The sequence below is a fragment of the Ostrinia nubilalis genome (genome assembly GCF_963855985.1).
Source record: "Ostrinia nubilalis chromosome W unlocalized genomic scaffold, ilOstNubi1.1 SUPER_W_unloc_1, whole genome shotgun sequence".
Lineage (NCBI taxonomy): Eukaryota > Metazoa > Arthropoda > Insecta > Lepidoptera > Crambidae > Ostrinia > Ostrinia nubilalis.
In genome coordinates, this window is record NW_026973566.1 from 4,907,916 (window position 1) to 4,931,924 (window position 24,009).

Sequence of the window (24,009 nt, forward strand, 5' to 3'; positions counted from 1 at the left end):
CTGGCATAAAACAGTCAACAGTTCTTCGTAGGTTAAGATCTGTGACCCAATGACGCGGTATAAGTGAGTTTTTAAAAGATTTAATAGCGGCTTCCCATCCACCACCGAAGTGTGGGGCATGAGGAGGAATCATTTCCCATGAAACGCGGTTTTTATTCAATTCTAATCTAAACTCATCGGAAAAAGCATCAGAATTAAGAAATTGTTGTAATTCCTGCAAATAACATTTCGCACCAATAAAATTAGTACCATTGTCCGAATAGAGCCGCTCTACCGGACCTCTACGCGAAAAAAATCTTTTAAATGCATTTAAAAAGGAATCCGTAGTCAAATCCGGAGCTACTTCTACATGAACAGCCCGGGTAGTTAAGCATACGAAGACGCATAAATAAGCCTTTTGACTTCTCTGACCTCGCCTTCTGATCAGCGTGATATTCAGCGGGGGCCACCATAATCAACTCTGCAATGAGCAAACGGTTTGGTTACTTGCAACCTACAAAAAGGCAAATTTGCCATGACAGGAGATCGAGCAGGCCTTGGCCGTACTCTAAAGCATGGTATACAAGCGTGAACCCTAGCACGTACGTTACGACGGGCAGAAAGGATCTGTCTACTCACGGACATTGCCCGCGGGCGGCGTGACCGGAGGGAGCGGCGAGCGTTCGGCGAACGAACGAGCAATGTTCGGTTCGCGAGCGAACATCGAAGAAGACGATCCTGACGCACTCTCTTCAACGACTTTGCACTAAACGGTCTCAATATCATTGTTAATTTATACCGAATAGACAATTAATTGTATACAGTCCACTCTTTCATTTAATTAACTTCCACTACACTCACTATCGAAGTAACATATTGGTCCATCTACCGGAAAACTGAATCCCGCTGAAGAAACGACTGCGGTATCGAACTTTGACCCCGCGACACGTCCGCCGATCTATTGCGCCGTGTCACCATCGCTATCCGAGGAGTTGAAGATCAGAGTCACCTGTGGAATTTCTGGATAAGGATACGGGTATTTTGTGAGTTCTTTCCAATTTATCCCTCATTTACATCTTTTCCTAAATTCCGTTACTTAATTCTTGCATAAGTCCAATTCACAACACTTTTCTTGCTTTTTATTTGAGTTGGCGCAAGCTAATTAATTCGCACGTCATTCCTTTCCGCTAGCGGTGCCCGTACTGCCGCCACTAGTTTTTTTGTCAATAATATTATAAGCGCATGGGCCAGTTTCGTAGATATTATGTATGCTGTGGTTATCGTTTGTGTGGGAGCAGTTAGCTAGAGACCTTTGGCTTAATTTTTTAATTGTGTTTAATACTGTATCTCATGTTGATAGCCCAATAAAATAAATAAATAAATAAATATTACTATACTTATAGATACATCGCTACCGTTAGACTGCATCAGCTGAGCGCCTATTCATACGAATAATATTAATTTACGCACCATCTTTATTTACGTCCGCACGAATTAGATTTTTTCATAGGCCCTTAATTATTTTACCTACCCACAATGGCTGAAAAATTAATTAAACAGCGCGGCTCCGTAAAGGTTAAGCTTACTAGTTTCAGCAATTACATGACTGTTATAAAAAGCTGCAAACAACTCTCGGACCTACAGGTTCTCGAACTTGAAGGTCGATTTAATAAATTTGAAAGCTTACACGATGAATTTAATGATTTACAGACCGACATTGAGCTGCTATCAGACAATCCAGAGGAGGCCTATGCCGAGCGCTTCAAATTCGAAGACACCTTTTATCCGCTGGTTGCACAGGCGCGAAAGCTCCTGGAGGCCAGTCAGCAACTTCAGAACAAGCTTTCTGCAGGTTCCGTATCAGGCTCCGAGGTATCAGGTGGGGCGAAAAGCAATTTTATACGTTTACCTAAAATAGACCTACCTCATTTTGATGGAAGTTATCAGTGTTGGCTGGAATTTAGAGACACCTTTCTCTCCTTAATCCATAACAATAATAGTATCGATAACATAAGCAAGTTCCATTACTTGCGTGCGTCCCTAGGGGGAGCAGCCGCCGAAATTATAAATAAAAATATACGGGCGTTAAAAGCGCTGCGTGAACCCACTCAATATTGGGACACGCTCATTATTTATTTAATGGCTCTAAAACTAGATTCTATCACGTTTAGAAATTGGGAGGAGTACCGCAACACTCTGCCTCATTCACCAACACTAGTTCAGTTTTGCACATTTATTAACAATAAAGCCGACTTACTTGAAACAATAGAAGACAATAAAAAATCAAATACAACACAAATCTCAGAAACAAACAAATCAAAAAGCCTTATTATAACATCTAATCAACACAATATAAGTAATAATAGTAATATGCAAAATAAAAATAAAATTATTTGTCCATTATGTTCACATAATCATTTTCTTTACTCATGTGATTCTTTTAGAAGTCTTACTGTAGAAAATAGATTACAAAAGGCAAAATATCTCGGGGTATGAATGAACTGTTTACGGGAAGGCCACGTAGAAAAGCGCTGTAGGTTTTCATGCTGCAAATATTGCAAAGATAAGCACAACACTTTACTTCACTTAGACCAATCCAACAATAAAGTAGAACGTCATCCAATGCCTACTACTAGTAACAATGTTTCGTTTTCTGCAGATATACAACCAAATTCTCAAAGTCATATCTTGCTTTCCACAGCTGTGGTGAGAGTGGTGAGCGACAAAGGTCAAAGGTACAGCGCCAGAGTCCTGCTCGACAACGGTAGTACAGCTCACTTTGTTACTGACGCCGTGTGTACCAAGCTCGGATTGTCCCGAGTTGGCAACAGTTCCAAGGTTACAGGTATTAACAATATAACTAGTACTAGTACACAGTCTTGTAACCTCACCATCGAATCAATGCATAATGAGTACTCAGTTAAAATTAATTGCCACATTTTGCCTGAAATAACTAAAAAATTGCCAGCATCCTACATAAATATAAATTGCATACCAATTCCTACAGGACTAATTTTAGCGGACCCATCATTTAACATTCCAACAGATATAGATATTCTGCTAGGAGCTGAAATATTTTGGGATGTAATTCAGAGCAATCACATAAATTTAGGAAAAAACTTGCCAAAATTATGCGAAACGAAATTAGGATGGTTAATTTCTGGTTCCGTACCTACTAATAATAATTTAAACGTTACTTATTCACATTTTTGTAATTTTTCAAAAACAGACAGCATAGAATTATCCAAATTTTGGGAGCTAGATTCAATTTCTCCTAAACATTGTCTTTCTTTGGATGAACGCGCGTGCGAAGAAAGTTTCACGTTAAATACCAAACGTAGTCCGGACGGTCAGTTTATTGTTACCATGCCGCTCAGTGCGGATCCCGGCGTTCTCGGTGACTCATACGCTATGGCTAAACGTAGGTTTTTAACTTTAGAGAAACGTTTCGAGCGCGATGCTACATTTAAACGTATGTACATGGATTTCATGGATGAGTACGAATTTTTGGGTCACATGACGGAGGACACAAACTTATCAAACGGTGATCGGGATAAAATTAGTTATTTCTTGCCCCACCATGGCGTATTGCGAGAATCTAGCAAAACAACGAAGCTGCGAGTAGTTTTTGATGCGTCTGCTAAGTCTACGTCAGGCGTATCACTCAACGACATCCAATACGTCGGTCCAACTGTACAGAATGATTTATTTTCAATTTTAATTAGGTTCAGGCAACACAAATATATAATTTCTGGAGATGTTGAGAAAATGTATCGAGCAATTTTACTAGATCCGAAGCAACGCTCCCTACAACGTATCTTATTTAGAAAGAATCCCTCCGAGCCGCTTAAAACTTACACGTTAAATACGGTCACCTACGGGACGGCGTCGGCACCTTATCTCGCGACCAAGTGTCTTATGAGCCTCGCTGACGTCACGAATAATGAACAAGTCAAACGTAGTATACAGCATGATTTTTACGTCGATGATTTATTGACTGGGTCGGACACTATTCGTGGGACAGTTGAACTTTGTCAGGAAATAAAGGCAATATTGGCTTCGGCAAAGCTAAACTTAAGAAAATGGCAATCTAATAGTCCTGATATTTTGAAGGAAGTCGTAGATATTGAAGACAATTGCAACCTTGACTTAGATTTGTCGGATGATTATTCATCGAAAACTTTAGGTTTGTTATGGATTTGTAGGCAAGATGTTCTATCATTTTCCATAAACATTGAAACTCCTACGGACGTAACAAAAAGGCATATTCTATCGGTAATAAGTCAGATTTTTGATCCGCTGGGTTTAATTGGACCCTGTGTTGTCGAAGCAAAAATAGTCATACAGAAACTATGGTTAAATAAGTGCGATTGGGACGATACCGTACCTGAGGATATAGCATATCAATGGTGTTCATTTGTAGATACATTGAAATGTTTGAATTCTCTGCGCATTCCGCGATGGTTTTCATGTGATAATTTCATAAGTCACGAGATACACGTGTTTACAGACAGCAGTGAAATGGCATATGGCGCTTGTTTATACATACGATCTATAGATAGCTCGAATGCAGTCACGATACGTTTATTGACTTCTAAAAATCGTATAGCCCCCATAAAACCCACAACAATGCCAAGACTCGAACTATGTGGAGCACTTTTAGGCGCAAGACTGTGTACTAAGGTAAGGGAATCCCTTACTTCAATGATTAGCCGCTGCATATTTTGGTGCGATTCGACGATTGTGCTGGGTTGGCTATCCAGTTCGCCTACTGATCTAAAACCTTTTGTAAGACATCGTGTCAATGAAATACAAGACACCACTTTAGGGTCAAAATGGAACTATGTGCCAACAAAGGACAATCCCGCGGACCTTGTTTCTCGAGGGGTGAAGGCTGATAATATCAGCGATTCCAAATTATGGTGGTCGGGACCTGCATTCTTATCACAAGATGAATGCTATTGGCCGAAGCTGTCCAAGTGTATCGAGAAACAGGATCTGCCAGAGTTGATTTGTAATCTTGTAAACGAATCAAATAATCAAATTCCTGACTTGATTAATCACACTATAATACAAAAATTAATACACAAATATTCTAATTTTAATTATTTACAAAGAATCTTAGCCTACCTTAAACGATATATGTACAACTTAACACTACAGTACACGCGCCCCTTTTTTTACTCCAATACACGCGCGGCCTACTCTGGTAAGCCAATTTAAAATCACTGTTAATCAGTTTGTAAGCAATTTATGAATAAAATTTCTATGGAAATAATAAAATTGTTTATTATAGTTCTTTTATAATCAAAGTTTCTCTAAATAACTATTTGGGATCAAACATTATAAATAGATTTATAAGATTTAATTTTTTGGGCCAAAATTGCACTCTGAGATCCATGTTAACAAAAACAAAATTTACTGGAAAAATATGATTTATTTTTTATCTGTCATAGTATTCAACACTTTCTACTGCCTGTTACACGTGGTAAATCCATTAGTTGCAAGTCTTCCATAATTTTTTTGATGATTGATTTCGGGGTTTTGACGGCCAATTTTAGAAAAGTGCGCAAGCGCTAGCAACCCAAGCTTTACTGGCTTATTGACAAATTTAGTAAACGAGGCTCTCCTGGAATGCCAGCTCTCTGGCGCAAGTTTAAAAAAAGTTATAGCGTAAAATGTTACCCTGGTCTACTATAGTAGGCCACGCGTGTACTCTAGTGTTAAACAATAAAAATAATAAATTACAAGGTTGTCTGACAAATCAGGAAATTGAATCATCTTTGAAATGCATTATACGTACAGCTCAATATGAAATGTTTCAGAATGAATACCTGATTCTGAAATCCGGGAATACGTTGCCTTCTAAAAATCGATTAATATCCTTATCTCCTTTTTTAGATTCCGACGACATCATTCGCGTCGGCGGTAGATTGGATAATTCGCCTTATGATTACAACACAAAGCATCCGAAGCTTTTATGTAGCAAGCATCACTTGACAAAAATTTTGTTTCAAACAACTCACAAAAAATTACTACACTCTGGCCCTCAATTATTATTAGCAAACATACGTCAGAAATATTGGCCGTTAGGAGGTAGGAACCTGTCAAGAGCCACAGTGCAAAAATGTACAGTGTGTTTTAGACATAAAGCACAGAATATACAACCCATTATGGGACAGCTTCCTAATTCACGTAGTAACCTTGAATATCCATTTTTAAATTCCAGTGTCGACTATGCCGGTCCGATACTTATTGCTGATCGAAAGGGTAGAGGATGTAGACTTATAAAAACGTATATTTGCATTTTTGTCTGCCTAGCTGTTAAAGCCGTTCACCTGGAGCTTGTCTCGGACCTCACCAAGGAAGCATACATGGCTGCTTTAAATCGTTTTATCGCGCGCCGTGGCAAGCCTCGTAGTATATTGTCTGATAACGGCACTACCTTTGTCGGTTCTTGCAATCAATTGCGTCACTTTTTGCAAATTTCAAATATTGAATATGACATTGCACTGGAAGGAATCGATTTTAATTTTGTACCTGCTTATTCCCCTCATTTTAATGGCGTTGCTGAGGCCGCAGTTCGCTCAACCAAGCATCATTTAAAGCGACTTCTAACGTTAACTCACTTCACGTTCGAAGAAATGGTTACGTGCCTAACTCAAATAGAGGCCATTCTAAATTCCCGACCTCTCACTCCTCTTTCACCTGAACCTCTTGATTTCTCTGCCCTAACTCCTTCACATTTCTTAATTGGAAGGTCACTCACATCCGTTCCACATCCACAGGTGACTGACAACGGCAACATTACCAGATTGGAGCGATTCCAAAGAGTGGAGTTGATAAGACAACATTTCTGGAAGAGATTTAACACAGAATATATATCTTTGCTACAGCAGAAAACAAAATGGTCCACATCCAAAGGGAACATCACTGTGGGGAGCCTGGTTCTGGTGAAGGATAAGGCGCTGCCACCTCTCTGTTGGCTGCTGGGTCGCGTCGTGCAGACCTACCCGGGCTCCGATGGCGTGGTGAGGGTCGCCGAACTGAAGACAAAGAAGGGGGCTATCCGCCGTGGCTTCAACAATATATGCCCTCTACCAATTTCTTGAAGTTTCCACTTCAACCCGGGGAGCATGTCTACTCACGGACATTGCCTGCGGGCGGCGTGACCGGAGGGAGCGGCGAGCGTTCGGCGAACGAACGAGCAATGTTCGGTTCGCGAGCGAACATCGAAGAAGACGATCCTGACGCACTCTCTTCAACGACTTTGCACTAAACGGTCTCAATATCATTGTTAATTTATACCGAATAGACAATTAATTGTATACAGTCCACTCTTTCATTTAATTAACTTCCACTACACTCACTATCGAAGTAACAGGATCCAAAACCTGTGTCTTAATAGAGAAAGAAGCAATTGCGGTCCAGCGTGGCACGAGATGCGATGCAAATGATCAATTATAAGATCGTTAACCTTATCTTTATTTGGCACTAGCGACCGCCCGCGACTTCGTACGCGTGGATCCCGTTTTACCTCCTTCATCTATCTTACGCGGTTTAGATTTTTCATACAAATGTTTTTTCCCGCTCCCTCCCGTTCCCGTGGGAATTTTGCAATATCCTGTTGCAACTAAGCTTTAAGTTTACTAAGGTACCTGCATGCCAAATTTCAAGCGTCTAACTTAAGCGTTTAGATTTTTCATACAAAAGGATTTATTTTCCCGCTAACTCCCGTTCCCGTGGGAATTTTGCAATATCCTGTTGTAACTAAGCTTTAAGTTTACTAAGGTACCTGAATGTCAAATTCCAAGCATCTACCTTAAGCGGTTTAGATTTTTCATACAAAAGGATTTTCCCGCTAATTCCCGTTCCCGTGGGAATTCCTAAGTATTCTATAACCTGCCCAGGAGTATGAAGAATATTTGTACCAAGTTTCGTTAAAATCCGTCGAGTAGTTTTTGTTTCTATAAGGAACATACAGACGGACAGACAGACAGACAGACAAAAATTTTACTGATTGCATTTTTGGCATCAGTATCGATCACTAATCACCCCCTGATAGTTTTTTGAAGTGTGATTATAGATGTGATTTTGAAGATATATTTCATGTACAGAATTGACCTCTCTACAGATTTATTATAAGTATAGATAAGGAAAGGATGTTTGTGATCGAAGGTTAAGTTGCTATTTCCCAAGCAACCACCGACTCGAATAACACCATCTACGATGATAGGTCTTCGAAACGAGGGAGGGCATTGCTTTCCCGACTGAATAATATAATTAAATCTGAAAAATGAGCCTTCTGAACAGTTTTGATCACTGTCAATTCAGCTGTGATTAGATCTTCAGTGGATATAATACCACGTGATTTTAAACGTTTAGAAAATCGCAATACGTATTCAATTATACGTAGTAGTTTTGACCAACGAGAGACTCTCTCTGTCAAAGCGTGCAGAGGCGACTCTGCTGTAGAGCTTGGCAAAGTACTAGATAAAGTTACCGATTTGAGTTCAGGTAAATTCGTATCTGAAGCCATAAAAGGCTTTATAGGCCAGTCTGAAATATTATCCTTAATCCAGGCCGGGGCAGACATCCAAAGAGAGTGGTTTATGAATTGTGCGGGCGCATACCGCGCGACAAACAATCGCTAGGATTTTCTTTACCAGAAATGTGGTAGCAATTATGCGGAGAAATAATCTCTTGGATTTTTGCGACTTTGTTAGCCACAAAAGTTTTAAGGCGGTGTGGACTTGAATATATCCAATTAAGAGCAATAGTGGAATCACAAAAACAAAATATATTATTAAAAGTGAAACGGTCTTCGTATGTATGCAGTACGGTGCGAATTAATTTTGACAACAAGTGAACGCCCATCAATTCTAAACGTGCGAGACTGAAAACTTGCACAGGTGCAACTTTAGATTTTGCACATAATATGTGAACAGAAACACCATCATTTGATTGAACGCGCACATAAAGTACGGCTCCGTAACCTTTTTCAGAGGCATCGGAAAACCCAATAAGACTTGCGTTACATGTTTCAGTCACACCGATGTGACGAGCTAAGTCAACCTAGACAAAAGAGGCAATTCACGTTGAAATGTATTCCATAGCGATATTATTTTTTGCGGTGGTTGGTCATCCCAATTCAACCTAAGCAACCAGAGTTCTTTTATTAATAACTTTGCGTATAAAATCAAAGGTGCGGCGAATCCCATTACATCCCACAAGCGCGCGATCACTGAAAGCATATTACGTTTGGTGCATGGAACCTCTGCAGGTGAACTTGTCACAAAGTAAAAACAATAATTATGAGGATCCCAGTTGACTCCCAAAACCTTTTGAGTGGCAGTTGTGTCGAAGCTAACAGCACGAGGATGCAAATGGTTTTGCGGCAAAGCAGAAAGAGTGTCACTAGAATTACTAGACCACTTATGGAGCTTAAAGCCTCCAGCGGAAAACATAATTATTTATAAGCTGCGACGCGGTTTCTTTTGCTAAAGATGAATCGTTTACAGAAAAACAGATATCGTCCATATAATAAAAACCTTTATTAATGACTTCTGATGCAAGCGGGAAATTATTTTTCTCGTCTTCCGCGAGTTGATGCAAAGTCCGTAAAGCTAAGAACGGGCTTGAAGTTAAACCGAAACAAACACGTTTAAATTCATACATTTGAACTGGGTCAAATATATTAAAACGATACAAAATGCGTTGGTATTTATGAAATTCGGGATGTACTTTAATTCGTAAATACATCTGTTCTACATCGGCACATAAGCTGATGGGAAAGAGTCGAAAATTTAAAAGTAATGAAAAAACTCGTAATGAGTCACCCAAAACTGATGGGTCAGATTTAAATGGAAGTGCGACAACTTAAGAACCAGAGGAGTCTCGAGTAGTGGAAGACTTGTAAATATTTTCACAAGCCTGCTCGTCCTGACTAAGCAGATCGGAGCGCGGAGTGGAAACTTCCTCGGTTTCCCAAAAGCAAAAGCTTTTCATAAGCATATCAAGCGGTTGAGAAGTAAAAGCACACAAAGTGTGGGAAAGAACATTGGATGAGCGGTTATGATGATCTACAGGCGCGTCACCCATCAGTACAAAACCAAGGGGCGTTTGTATTGCGGTAGGAGTACCAGGTGGCCCACTGACACGACCACGCTGCAGTAAGCGGGAGAATAATTTAGCACCGATTAACATTTCCACCTCCCCAGGATTCGAAAATGTATCATCGGCTAGCGGAGTGCGAGCGAGATAATTTAACATTGACTTATCAATAGGCAACGTCGGTAAAGAGTCCGTTATATTATCAACAACAAGTGGATTCAATATAAACGAAACCTTGCGATCAAAACGTGAATGTATTACAACGTTCGTGCTACCTTTCACAGCATTAGCAGACCCACCGAAACCACATGCGGTTATTTGTTCGAGGGTTGTATTTATGTTTAAGTTCAAACGATCACATAATCGCTGAGTAACAAAATCATTCATCGAACCACTATCAAGCAAAGCGCGTGCGGTATATTCTGTGCCGTCCGCTTTTGTTATTACAACGCGAACACCGCTAACAACACGGTGTGCGAATCATTTTTTGATAACAACGTATTAGGTGCATTTGTATTTAAGGCGGCAGCTAACGGCGAGTGTGCCGGGCGCGTAGTACCAGGCCTGGCTCACTCTGCGCGGTACATCCGATAATTACCTACAGCGAAGCGCCCCGCCGCACGGTGGTCCCGATTTAATAAAACATGGACATTGATGCTAGAAGCACGAAATTTTTTTTGATGGTTACTGCTATGATAACTAATAAGGCGAAAAAATATTACAATCCTACGACGTCTATTTCGTAGTAAAAAAAATATATATGTTACTGTAAAAGCTCGAATTGCAGTAAATCCTAACATATTCCAGTAAAACCTAAGATCTACCAATTCCTAATGGTAAATGTCCCAAAAGGTTTGCGATTCGAACTCTTACCACCATTTCGTTGGTAAATCTTAGGATTTACATTAATGGCACGGTAAATGTTGAAAAACAAAACATGTCAGCCGTTTAGAGGAAGTAAAAACTGCAAAGAACATTAAAAAGAAGGAAGCTGTTCATACAGGCGTATAAAACGCTATGATATTTTGACTATAGGTAGGCGGCGAAGAAAAGCTAATTGATATGATAGAGATTGAGATATTCAGAGATATACGTTATGTGTTTTTAGGGTTCCGTAGCCAAATAGCAAAAAACGGAACCCTTGTAGATTCGTCATGTCTGTCTGTCCGTCGTCTTCCAAAAAACATAATATGATGTACATTACTATAAAAACTACCAACAAAAATTGTGTTGAACGAGATCTAGTAAGTAGTTTTTTTTAATACCTCGTAAATCGTAAACCGCTTATTACCGCGTAATCTTTCATACAAATAACTTAAATTAAAAAAAATCATAGATCAATGGTACGGAATCCTTTGTGCGTGAGTCCGACACGTACTTGGCCGGTTTTTCAAAATAATTTAAATAAGTTACAAAGAAAGAAAAGGTAAAATGGTCGAGAATGCTTTAGTGCATTAAGTTCGCCTTATGTACAAATTGATTTTGGCATAAAAGTTTAAATAAATAAATAAATAAAGAAAGAAATAGAATTTATTGAACACAGTAAGCACAAATTATAAACAATTACAACACAAAACGAATATAAGAAGTTGGTATTCGTTTGTAGTTATTACTATCTGTCTACGCATCGTCTCGACTCGCCCTCCTGCTGCCCACATCACTACGTGCGCCGGAAGCCGGGCACAGCACTACAGCGGTCTGCGCGGGCAGCGGGAGGGGCGGCTCTCGGGAGCCGACCACTTGGACTTCCGCCCTCCGCGAACGCGCGTCGCGCAGCCTTGCATTTCTTGATTTCTTGTAATAACATGAAGAACTACCAGTAAACACCTATAAAATACAGTCCACTCTTTTCATTGAAGACCCTACGCTACAGTTTGGTCACTTCGCCGACGTTTTTACGAAGAATTCCAAGAAAAATCTGCAAGGTGCACGTTCAAGAGGCCATTTTGAACACGACAACGCGTGGCGTCCCCGTGAGCCCCCGTCTGCAACAACTTTCAAGAAGGCAGCGGCACCTCGGCAACGGCATCCTGAGCTTCGACGGCACGCTGTGAGTTCGTTCCAAGTCATTTCCTTACCATTCCTACCTAATTTACACAAATTACAAGTGTTAAATCCTGAAATCCGCCATTTTTCTAGCTTCTTTTTCGAGTGTGCATCCGTGTTTCATATTTCTTTCGACATTCCATTGAGTTTTCTTGCGTTGAGCACGTTTTTCTATTCGCACCTTGCTAAAAGTTTGTTTCTTAACTACTTATTACTGCTCGGCCTACACGTCGCTTGGGGCCACAATCCGCCGGTCAGTCGGCAAACGCCTTTATTGCAATTTATATTCACTATTTTTCAATCTTCAAGCCAAAAAACTGCTTCGATTGCACGTTTCCTATATTCTGTTAATTTTTTTATGGATGCTTTCACCTAATGACGCTAAAATCGTCATTCTATTCAACCTAACCTTACCTAACCACGTTTCTCATTTACCTTTACTTGTAATTTACAACTATTTTATTATTTCACTCACCTTGTGCAATTATTCATCAAAATGCCTAGAGACATTGAGCCAAAAGATGATGATAGAATTAAAAAACTTATAAAAATCAGAGGTTCAATGAAATGGAAAATAACACAATTCGATAATTTTTTCAAATTAGCTTCTTCCTATGAAAAGTTAAGTGATCTACACAAATCAGAATTAGAATGTCGTTTGTCCAAAATCGAAAACTTGTACTCAGATTTTGACATTTTACAGACCGAACTCGAAGAGTTATGTGAACCTCCGGAGGAACAGTATGCAGAACGCGAATCCTTTGAAATGCAATACTACCAGCTCGTGTCCCATGCACGCCATTTGCTCGCTGAAAGTGAAGACAAAAACAGCACGGAAGGCTCCGTTGCTGGCTCCAAGAACAGGTCAGGTACCCTTGATCAATTTTCCAACCAATTTAATTTGCCCAAAATTAATATACCTACTTTCAGTGGTAGCTATTTGCACTGGCTCGAGTTCCGGGACACATTTTTATCAATGATCCATAACAACGATAAAATTAGCAACATCAGTAAGTTTCATTACTTACGCGCCTCTCTACAAGGGAGTGCTGCAATAATTATTAAAAACATAGACTTTTCTGATGATAACTATCAAACTGCTTGGGATCTACTTTGCGATAGGTATGATAACTCAAGATTGTTGGTGAACAATCATGTAAATGCATTGTTCAATGTTGAATCTTTAAATAAAGAGTCCAGTCAGGCCATTCGCCATCTCCTTGATGTCACAAACAAAAACATTAGGGCCCTCACCCTAATGAAACAGCCCACCCAATATTGGGACACACTAATAATTCACATAATGTCCAATAAATTGGATGTGGTAACCGCAAGACACTGGGAGGAACACAGAAACACACTTTCTGAAGCTCCTACATTAAATGTGTTCAATTCATTTCTGAGTAACCGGGCAGACCTTCTAGAAACATTAGAGGAAAATAAATCAAATACAGTCAAAACTGATCAACCAAAATCAAAAAACTTTTTAGTGGTCTCGGGTGGCTCTGTTACTCAAAATAAACAATCTAACCAATGCCCCATGTGTAAAGGTAACCATATTTTATTTCACTGTGACAAATTTAGGGAATTAACTATTGAGAAACGCATATCCAAAGTCAAAGATTTAAAGGTTTGCTTTAATTGTCTGCGGCTAGGTCACACAACCAACAAGTGTCGCTTATCTCATTGCAGGTACTGTAGATATAAACATAGTACCTTGCTGCACCTTGATAAAAGTGAACCTGTGCCTTCACAGAGTGCTCCTTTAAATACTGTAGAGAATGTTACTTTGCATAACTACACATCACAAAATACAATCAAGACCGTTGAGTCATCCCATGTTTTACTATCCACAGCGCTTGTAAAGGTGTGTGACACCGAAGGCAAGCCACACATTGCGAGACTCCTGCTCGACAATGGCAGTACTGCGAACCTGATAACAAGCCATCTCTGCGCCAAGCTGGGGTTGTCGAGACGCGCGACGGGCTCCAAGGTACAAGGTATCTGCAACCAAAATATTAACACAACACAATCATGTAATGTTAAATTACAATCAATGTACAGTCATTATCAGTTGAACCTGGACTGTATTATTGTGCCTCAAATAACGAAATCCTTGCCATCTAACTTTATAAACATAAAGAATATTCCTATACCAACCGGTATCCAACTTGCTGACCCTCAGTTCAATGTCCCAGCTGAAATAGATATCTTAGTGGGAGCACAGGTCTTTTGGGAGGTGATTAGCAATAATTCAATTAATTTGGGCAAAGGCCAACCCAAACTTTGTGAAACACAGTTGGGATGGTTAATATCAGGCCATCTAGCACGGGCTCCTCAAGCCAAACATTCATGTCATTTTTTAAATGAAGATACTAACCTTACTAGATTCTGGGAATTAGACTCAATTAATACATCATTTTCAATGACCAATGAGGAGCGAGCCTGTGAAGAACATTTCTTAGCTAACACTTACCGCAATGAGGAGGGCCGCTTTGTTGTTACCATGCCACTAAAACGAGATCCACAGGACTTAGGCGACTCGTATTATATGGCTAAAACCAGATTTTTATCCCTAGAGCGTAGGTTTCAAAGGGATCCTGATTTCAAAGAACGTTATGTCGGTTTTATTCATGAGTATGAAGAATTAGGACACATGTCTGAAAATAAACTGTCTCCTCCAAAATTAATTCCTCAGGGTGTGAACTACTTCTTACCCCACCATGGGGTCCTACGCGAATCTAGTACTACCACTAAATTACGCACAGTCTTTGACGCCTCGGCTGCTTCAAGCTCGGGAGTGTCGCTTAACGACATTCAAATGATAGGTCCCACCGTTCAAGACGATTTGCTGTCTATCTTGATACGATTTCGCCAACATAAATTTGTTATTTCAGGGGACATCGAAAAAATGTATCGAGCAATAGAAATTAATCCTGTACAAAGACCTCTTCAACAAATATTGTTTCGATCAGACCCCTCTGAACCATTAAAAACATACACTCTCAACACCGTGACATACGGTACCGCTTCCGCTCCGTATCTAGCGACTAAATGTCTCACCACTTTAGCTAACACAGTCTCCGATAGCCATGTTAAGGAGTCTTTGTGTCATGACTTTTATGTTGATGACTACTTGAGTGGTAGTACAACCGAAAATGAGGTGATACAACTAACTAAGGGCATAATGTCTGTGCTATCATCTGCCAAGTTTAATTTAAGAAAATTGCAGTCTAATAGTAAAAAAATTCTAAAGGCACTTGGCCATAATGATTCTGGTTCCCACAACAGTAGTATGGAATTGGGCATTCTAGATCACTGTCGCTCGTCGCTAACGCTGCTCGCTCCAGATGATCTAGAATTGCCCAATTCCATACTACTCATTAGCAACGCATAGCGCGCTCGACCTCGCACCGCGCAGCGCACCTGCTTTCGGAAACGAGAACCACAAAAAAATTTACAATCGTTGTTAATACATTACCCACATGAAATACAACTTACTGATAACACTTCAGCATGCTGATCTGTTACCATGCCATTATTCGAAGCTGGCTTCGCATACTCGAGTAAATAATATAGTTATCTAATTATTTAATGTGTAATGGATAAATTTATATTGAAATAACACGGCCCCCGCCACTGTCGTCGACTTGTTGCGTCACACGCATCGAAACGCGCGCCGGAAATAACGCTGCTGACACTGCGACAAAAGTAACTATTGTTTGTGCCTTATGCACTCGTTTCTGATGTTTTAATTAAATTGATATTTTAACATATAAATTACAATAATATAATAAGAAATTATAATAAATCTTTGGACAATTTCACAAAGTGCCAGCTAACCTCAAAGTAAGCAACTTAATGCTTGTGTTATGGTGCTAGCTTAACGTATTATACTACTTATATACTTTTTTAAATACATACATATTATACATATCATAGTAACATCCAGACCCGTCACATAAATTAAAATTCATCATTTCAATTTCCACCCGGCCGGGAATCGAACCCGGGACCTCTCGGCATGGTAGTCCGTTCTGAACCACTACAGTTACACCAAACAGCCGACAAAGTTGAACTAACGGTACTCTGAACGTAAGGCGTTCTTCTTTATTACTAAATGTATGCAAAATACGTAAGTATTTGATAATTATGAACGTAAATAAGAAATAATGTAGGTAAATTATTGAAAAAGCGCCTCAATCAATGTAAAAGTTTTATACGTTGTTTACTTTGGTAGACCAGGAATCTTGTCTTAAGAAAGCCGCTCCGAAATATGACATGCTGTCATTATATTTATTTCCTTTTATATAAAGACTGCTAGGATTTATACTTCAGGTTTGCTATAACTGTTGACGTTTCTGTAAGACTTTATTCCTTTAAAAAATAAATAAGTAGGTACCTACGTGAAAATTTAAACTTATAATTACTGACAAAATATATTCTCAAGGGTCTTATGATATAAGAACCTCAAATCTTTCAAAGCAGGTGTATGTATAAAAACACAAAATGTTCGTCTATTTAAAGAATTTCATTAAAACACACTGCAGAAGATGTTTTTTTTTTTTTTTTTTTTTTTTTTTATGATATAAGATTCTATTATAGTTGAGCCAGCGCAACTTATTTTTAAACCTGGACCTGAAAAAATGTGTTTTAGGCGTTTTCACGTTTCATTATAACAACTTGAAATTTAATCACCTACGTAATTGCATGAGCAATGTCACATTAAATTGTTTAGCTTTTACTTTCGGGTAAGGCGTATGTAGTTTACTCTACACTCGTGTGACTCGTGTATACCGTGATGTCAGACTATAGAGTTGTCATGAGTGTCAGACATGCAGTCATCAATTAGACCTTAGCTTAACACACATCCACGCATCGTGTTAGCTTAAACACTAGCTGTTGCCCGCTGCTTCATCCGCGTGAATTTTTTTGTCAGAGATCGTTATAAATTATAGCCTATATGTTATTCTGGGTTATAAACTATAATACTGCAAAGTTTCATCAAAATCCGTTCAGTAGTTTTTGCGTGAAAGAGTAACAAACATCCATCCAGACATCCATACATCTAAACATCCAAATTTCGCATTTATAATATTAGTAAGAAGTAAGATGTTTTTTTATATCAAACTAATAGATTCCAACTTATATCAACCAAAGTGGGAACAGATGATTGTTTACAAGAAACTCAACACTAACTTAGCCGTCTAACATTTATACAAAATGAAGTAAAATAAGACATAATGTTTATTTGTTTTATTGTTATTCTGCAATTATTAAAAATATCTGTTTAATGATAGTTAAACTCTAAGATAATATACTTAATTCAAAATTGCTCTGATTATTTAATTAAAAAGGTGTTTTATACCATTTGCTATCACCATTCCGTAGTATTGCTAAAATAGTTAATGCTAATGATCGAAACCTTGATTTTACGACTTGTTTTAATAATTTGTAATATTTTAGATTTGATGTAAATAAGGCTAATTAAAATGGCTTAAAAATAAAAGTATTTACATTTTACATACTTATTTTCATAATACATTCTACTGTGATAAAAATAATTCGTTTCAGATAAATGTCGTTTTTATATAATTAGGTATAAAGTAATAACTATTGATTTAAATAAACTTGGAAAAATACCATATTAATAAATTGAGGTCAAGCAAACATGCGGAGTGCTATGCACCACGTGGTTGTAAGTCTGCTTGCTTGCATTTTTCACCGCACGCATCGGGCTGGTGCGCTTCTCAACTAGGGATGGGACAAAAATATTATGGGCGATACTGTCTGATACTTGATAATTTCGATACGTGATAAATATAATTATATAACTAGGTACTCCGTTTTTATATTTCATAATTTCAGATGATTTTAATGTTCTCTATTTTAGATTTCTGTGGGCATGCCATCGATTACCTATATCAACCAGTAGAATAAGAGGTGTTATTTTTGTAAAAATATGTTGCGCATCTAAATATTACAAATATTTATTTTTACGTTAAATTAAAAAGGCTATTCTCATAATGTAACAAATGTAGTTACGACGTGGTAACTCATATTTTATACTAGGTAACTGCTCCGTACTTTTTACAACACTATAACTGTTTTTGCGAACTCCACAATAATCGCGTTATAAATTGGGGTGTTTCGGTGATTGTCACCACAGTACCGCAACAAGTAATTATCTAGTAATTGCTGCTCAAGTAGCTATTGCGCAGTGCTCCAGAATCTCTGCCCTCCAGAATCTCTGCTCTTCAGAATCCCTGCTCCATCACCAAGGTAAAAATCATGTAAGTTTTTTTATTTATTTACTTTGTTTCTTTTTCTTTGCAATTCTTGGAGTCACCCCAACTTTATCATCTAGCAGATAACCATCCATCCGTCCACCTTCAGCTGGTCCGCTGATGAGACTTCGATTACTACATAGAATTTTACTTTATCTTTACAGGTCCGACTCCGAGATCGAATCCGTGTTCGGAGACAGCGCTGCTGCCTCCAGTTCTCGCAAATATACGCCGAAGAGGAAGACGCCAGTCAAATCAAGGTACAGTGCATTCAGGTTCATTCAACAAACATAATTTTATTCCTAGTGCATCATCATTGATCTTTAACGCTCTCATCACACGTAAGTAAACACTTTGGGATGAGAAAAGTTTAAGATCATAGATGCGCAGGCATCCCGTCAGTTTACTGAATCATTATATTTGTCCCTACAGATCCGACTCCGAGTGTGAGGCTGAGCCGCAAGTACCGAAAAAGAAACGTGTCTCTAAACCCCGGTAAGTGGATGTTCCAACTATGTGCGTATGAGTATGTGTATGTTGATTGAAAATCTCGGTAAGTGGTTCGTTTCACGAATGCGTGTGAGTGTGTGTGAATGTATGAGCGTGTTGAGTGAACTCTGAAATCTAATTAGTGGATGGTTCAGTGCTATGTAAGCAAACAATGTATGTGTATGTATGTTAAGTATGTGTGTAGTTATATGTTTATTAAAAATCTCGGTAAGTGGTTGGTATCATAAATGCGTGTGTGTGTGTGTCTGTGTGTCTGTGTGAGCGTGTTAAGTGAACTCTAAAATCTAGGTAAGTGGATAGTTCAGTGGTATGTAAGCGAAGATTTATGTGTGTATATATGTTGATTGAATGCTTTTGTCTTTAGATACTGTGTTACAAATGAAGATGAATGATTTCCAAGTACAGGCTTTTAAACAACGCTATTTATTATAGCACCTGTACTTGAAAGAGTGTTTCTGCGAGTCAAGTATTAATAATATTAATTTTTAATTTCAGAGCTTCGTCAAAGAGATCTAAAGATCTCTTCGGATTGTTATCCGACGAGGACGAGACGCTAGCGGTCGAGAACTCCCAACGTCGGGGTTCCGCGGCTCACCAGCAGCTGGACAGCAGCCTGACGACCAAGGTCGCCAACGGCTCCGTGCGGCGCACCGCTCCGCTCGACGGCACCTACTACGTAGAGGTGCGCGCCTACACCACCAGCGACGCGCTCAAGGTGTTGCCCGCGGAGCGCTACAAGAAGGCGCTGCTCACCGCGAAGGTCCAGCTGAACACCGGCACATCGGAGTGGCAAGATCTTCAGAAATTTATGAAGAGTCTGAAGAAATTATTTGAAGATCGAGAGCCTGTATTTTATAGTAATAAAGTAAATATTAAATAATAAAAATTTATTTTAGTTAATAGTAAATAGTAAATAATAAAAATTATTTTAGTTAATAAATTGTATTCTTTGAATTTCCTAATTCCTTCTAGTTTTGTAAGTATAGTCGACCACATACCAAGTTACACATAGAAAATACAATAACAACACAACAGGTAACTGGTATTCAGGGTACAATACAAGGTATAGGTAGGTACGTTTGATTTTTGGTACAAAGGTAGGTACCTAACTAAGGTTTGTTGTTTAGAGAGGTAACAGGTAAGTCTGTTAAAGAACACGGCAAAGTGCGCGTGAAGTCGTTACACTTGGTATGTGGTAGATCTATACATACTGACTTTTTAGAAGTATTAGGATTTCAAAGTAATTTTCCTAGTTTTTAGTATTAGTTATTTTAATAAGGAACTAACCTTAAAGAAATTTATTTCAGCATAAAGTAAAGTATATAAAAACCATGCCTTTTTGTACGGCTTGTTCAGCACGTGTAGACAATACGCATTGGGTAGGGCATTTGCGGAGTAACGCGCATAAGAACAAATGCGCAGCTCCGGTAGAGGACGGCGTAGTTAAGATCTCCTCTGCCTTCAGAGGCCGTATCGCTTCGTATAGGATACTAGCGAACGCGGGAAACGAGTCGACTTTACCTGAGATATTCTTAAATAGTATACGTTCTAAGTTGCTCGTTCTTATAGAAAAATCTTTAAAGCAATACATTAGTTTAAAAATTAATTTAGAGTATTTTGGTAATTTTATTTTGTTAAAAAGCGATACGCAAGATATAAAATCATTCGCGACTAAGAATATGATTATTCATCGCAACTTTAATTACGACCAAGTATTTAACTCCGTCGTCCGTACATTGTGTAAAAAAGTCGAAGAGTTTCAGGATCGTGACAGTGGCTGGGGATTTTTAAATAACATATATGTTGAAATCAATATTAACAAGTTTGATCCGTTAAGTGGAGCAGGTTCAACCTATGTGGATTTACCACTTCATTTAAAAAGGAAAAAAGCTTGTATCAACGTTAAAAACGCTGATAACTTTTGCTTTTTGTGGAGCATCATTGCAGCGCTTTATCCAGCTAAACGCAATACTGATCGTACAGGTTCGTACCCTCCTTTTGAAGACGTGTTAAACGTGCATGGGTTAAACTTTCCTGTCACTTTTACAGATATTAAAACATTTGAAAATAATAATAGATTTTTAAGCATCAATGTATATTCCGTAAAGAATAAGCGCATTGTGGGGCCAATTTATAGATCAGAATTTAAAAGGAAAACTAGGATTAATTTATTACTTCTTGAAAATGGAAACAAATCACACTATGTTTTGATAAAGAATTTGTCACGTCTTGTACGAGCTCAAATAACAAAACACCATAATAAGATATACTTCTGTGACGATTGTTTACTTTTCTTTGCATCTGAAGAAAAACTTGATGGTCACGTTTGTAGCGGCGTAACCACTGTGCTACCGGAACAAGGTAGTTATCTTAATTTTAAAAATTTTAATCGGAAACAAGATATTCCTTTCGTTGTGTATGCTGATTTTGAAACTCTTCTTAAACCGATAGCAACTTGTGAACCGAGTCCCTCTTGTAGTTTTACTTTAAATCAAAAACAACACATTCCAGCGGCGTTTGCTTATAACGTAGTGTGCTCGTTTGACGAAAATCTTAATAGTTTTGTTTCGTATCGCGGACTTGACTGTGTTCATAAATTTCTTAAAAGTCTTTACAAAGATATAGAAAAGATTTATGACATTTTGAGTGTCGATGTGCCAATGGTGTTCGATGAAAACGATGCTAAAATACATGCTGAAGCTGATGTGTGTCACATTTGTAATGGTTTAATACTGTTTGATAAAGTAAGGGACCACTGTCACTTGACAGGCCGCTACCGGGGTGCCGCTCACCAACACTGTAATTTACAGTACAGCCTGCCTAAATTAATTCCCGTCTTTTTTCATAACCTAGCGGGCTATGACTGTCATCTATTCATTAAAGAATTGGCTGAAAGTTCGGGTCCCATAAAAGTAATACCGAAGAACAAAGAGAATTACATTTCTTTTACAAAATTTTTAAAGATGTCTGATAGTAAATTTGCCCAAATAAGATTTGTAGACTCTTTTAAGTTTTTAGGGACAAGCTTAGAAAAATTGGGAAACGGTCTACACAAATCCGATTTTGTTCACTTAAAACGTTGTTTTACCGAAGATAGAGAATTTGAATTATTAACCCGTAAGGGTGTTTATCCTTACGATTATATGAAATCTTGGAAATCGTATTCTAAGAAACATCTGCCCTCTAAGGAAAGTTTTTATAATACTTTGACTGATGAGGGCATTAGCGATGAAGATTACATGCACGCGAAATTGGTCTGGAATACTTTTAATATTTCTAATTTGGGAGAATATACTGATCTTTATCTTAAAACCGATGTTTATTTGTTGACAGATATCTTTGAAAATTTTAGAGCGGTATGTAAAAGAAATTATCATCTAGATCCAGCTTTTTACTTAACAGCACCAAGTTTATCATTTGACGCGATGTTATTGAAAACGGGCGTAGAGTTGGAGCTACTGTCTGACTTAGAAATTATACGCCTCGTACAGAAAGGCGTGCGGGGTGGGATTTGTCTTTGTTCTACCAGGCTAGCTAGCGCGAACAACATTTACATGGATAATTACGATGAAACTAAACCAGATTCTTTTCTCTTATACATCGACTGTAATAATCTATACGGTTACAGCATGTGTCAGTCCTTGCCAGTAGCTAATTTTAAATTTCTTGAACAACACGAAATTGATAGATTACATATTACAAACGTTTCAGACGATGCAGAATATGGATTTATACTAGAAGTTGATTTGTTGTACCCCGAAGAGTTGCACTGTACTCATAACGACTATCCATTTTGCGCGGAGAAATTTATACCTCCAGGAGGTACAACTTCTAAATTAGTGCCGAATTTATACTCAAAATACAATTATGTAATTCATTACGTACATTTAAAAACGTGTTTAAATCATGGTTTGATTTTGAAAAAAATACATCGGGTAGTTACATTCAAGCAAAGTAAATTCTTAGCGGAATATATTAATCTTAACACCGAATTGAGAAAGAAAGCAGAAACACCATTTCAACAAGACTTATTTAAGCTCATGAATAATTCTGTCTTTGGAAAAACCTTAGAAGATACTGAGCGTAGAGTAAACGTAAAATTAGTGAATCAATGGCAGGACGATACCAATCGAACGAATCGATCTATCTCTGCGGCAAAGTTAATTTCACGACCAAATTTTCACAGCGCTACCATTTTTACTGAAAACTTAGTAGCCGTTCAAATGAAACCGGAAAGAATTATACTCGACAAGCCGATTTACGTAGGTTTTGCTGTTTTAGAGCTTTCAAAAAGCCATATGTATCAGTTTCATTACTCTGTCATAAAGCCTCACTACGGTCATAAAGTGCAATTATGTTACACGGACACTGATAGTTTTATCTATGAAATACAGACTAAAGATGTATACAGAGACATAAAACAAAATTTCTTGCGATATTTCGACACCAGTAATTACGCTTCGCAAAACCAGCACGATCTTCCGATTATGAACAAAAAAGTACCGGGTTTGTTCAAAGATGAACTTGGCGGACGTATTATGACTGAATTTGTAGGGCTAAGATCAAAACTGTACTGCATTAAAACTGAAACTGATGTAATCAAAAAGGCAAAAGGCATTAGAAAGAATGTTATCAAACATTTGAACGCATCCGATTACAATGATGTATTACTCAATGATAAAATAGTGCGCAGAAAAAATATTCTGTTTAAATGTATTAAGCATAATATTTTCACCCAGACAGTAAATAAAATTGCTTTATCAAATGCTGATGACAAACGTTTCATAATGCCCGACAAAGTTTCCACAAAGGCATGGGGTCATAGTTCCTTAATTTAATGCTTTACATTATGCTGAAATATATTATAATAATCATTTAGGCTAAACTAACTAACTATAGGTGTAAGGTTAATTTTAATTTATTTCATAAATATTGTAATTATTTATAAGTTAATAGAAATAAACATTTAATAATTTACACAATTTATGGTTTTATTTAAACTCATAAAAATCGTCAAATAAGCGTAATCACGCAATATTGTAATTTGCAATACGCTGATACAATACATCCGTTC

The 24,009-nt window shown here is 38.1% G+C and overlaps 1 long non-coding RNA gene across 3 annotated transcripts; it reads left to right on the top strand.

Moving 5' to 3' along the window:
• Nucleotides 1-613: 613 nt before the first annotated feature.
• Nucleotides 614-7,036, top strand: LOC135087348 (uncharacterized). Of its 3 annotated transcripts, XR_010260756.1 has the most exons (4): nucleotides 614-1,022; nucleotides 1,690-1,858; nucleotides 2,681-2,824; nucleotides 6,768-7,036. It is a non-coding gene; the product is annotated as an uncharacterized LOC135087348 (long non-coding RNA). The 3 variants fall into 3 exon arrangements; XR_010260757.1 differs by lacking the exon at nucleotides 6,768-7,036 and having other exon boundaries at nucleotides 614-1,015; nucleotides 2,681-3,202; XR_010260755.1 differs by lacking the exon at nucleotides 6,768-7,036 and having other exon boundaries at nucleotides 2,681-3,201.
• Nucleotides 7,037-24,009: the final 16,973 nt, after the last annotated feature.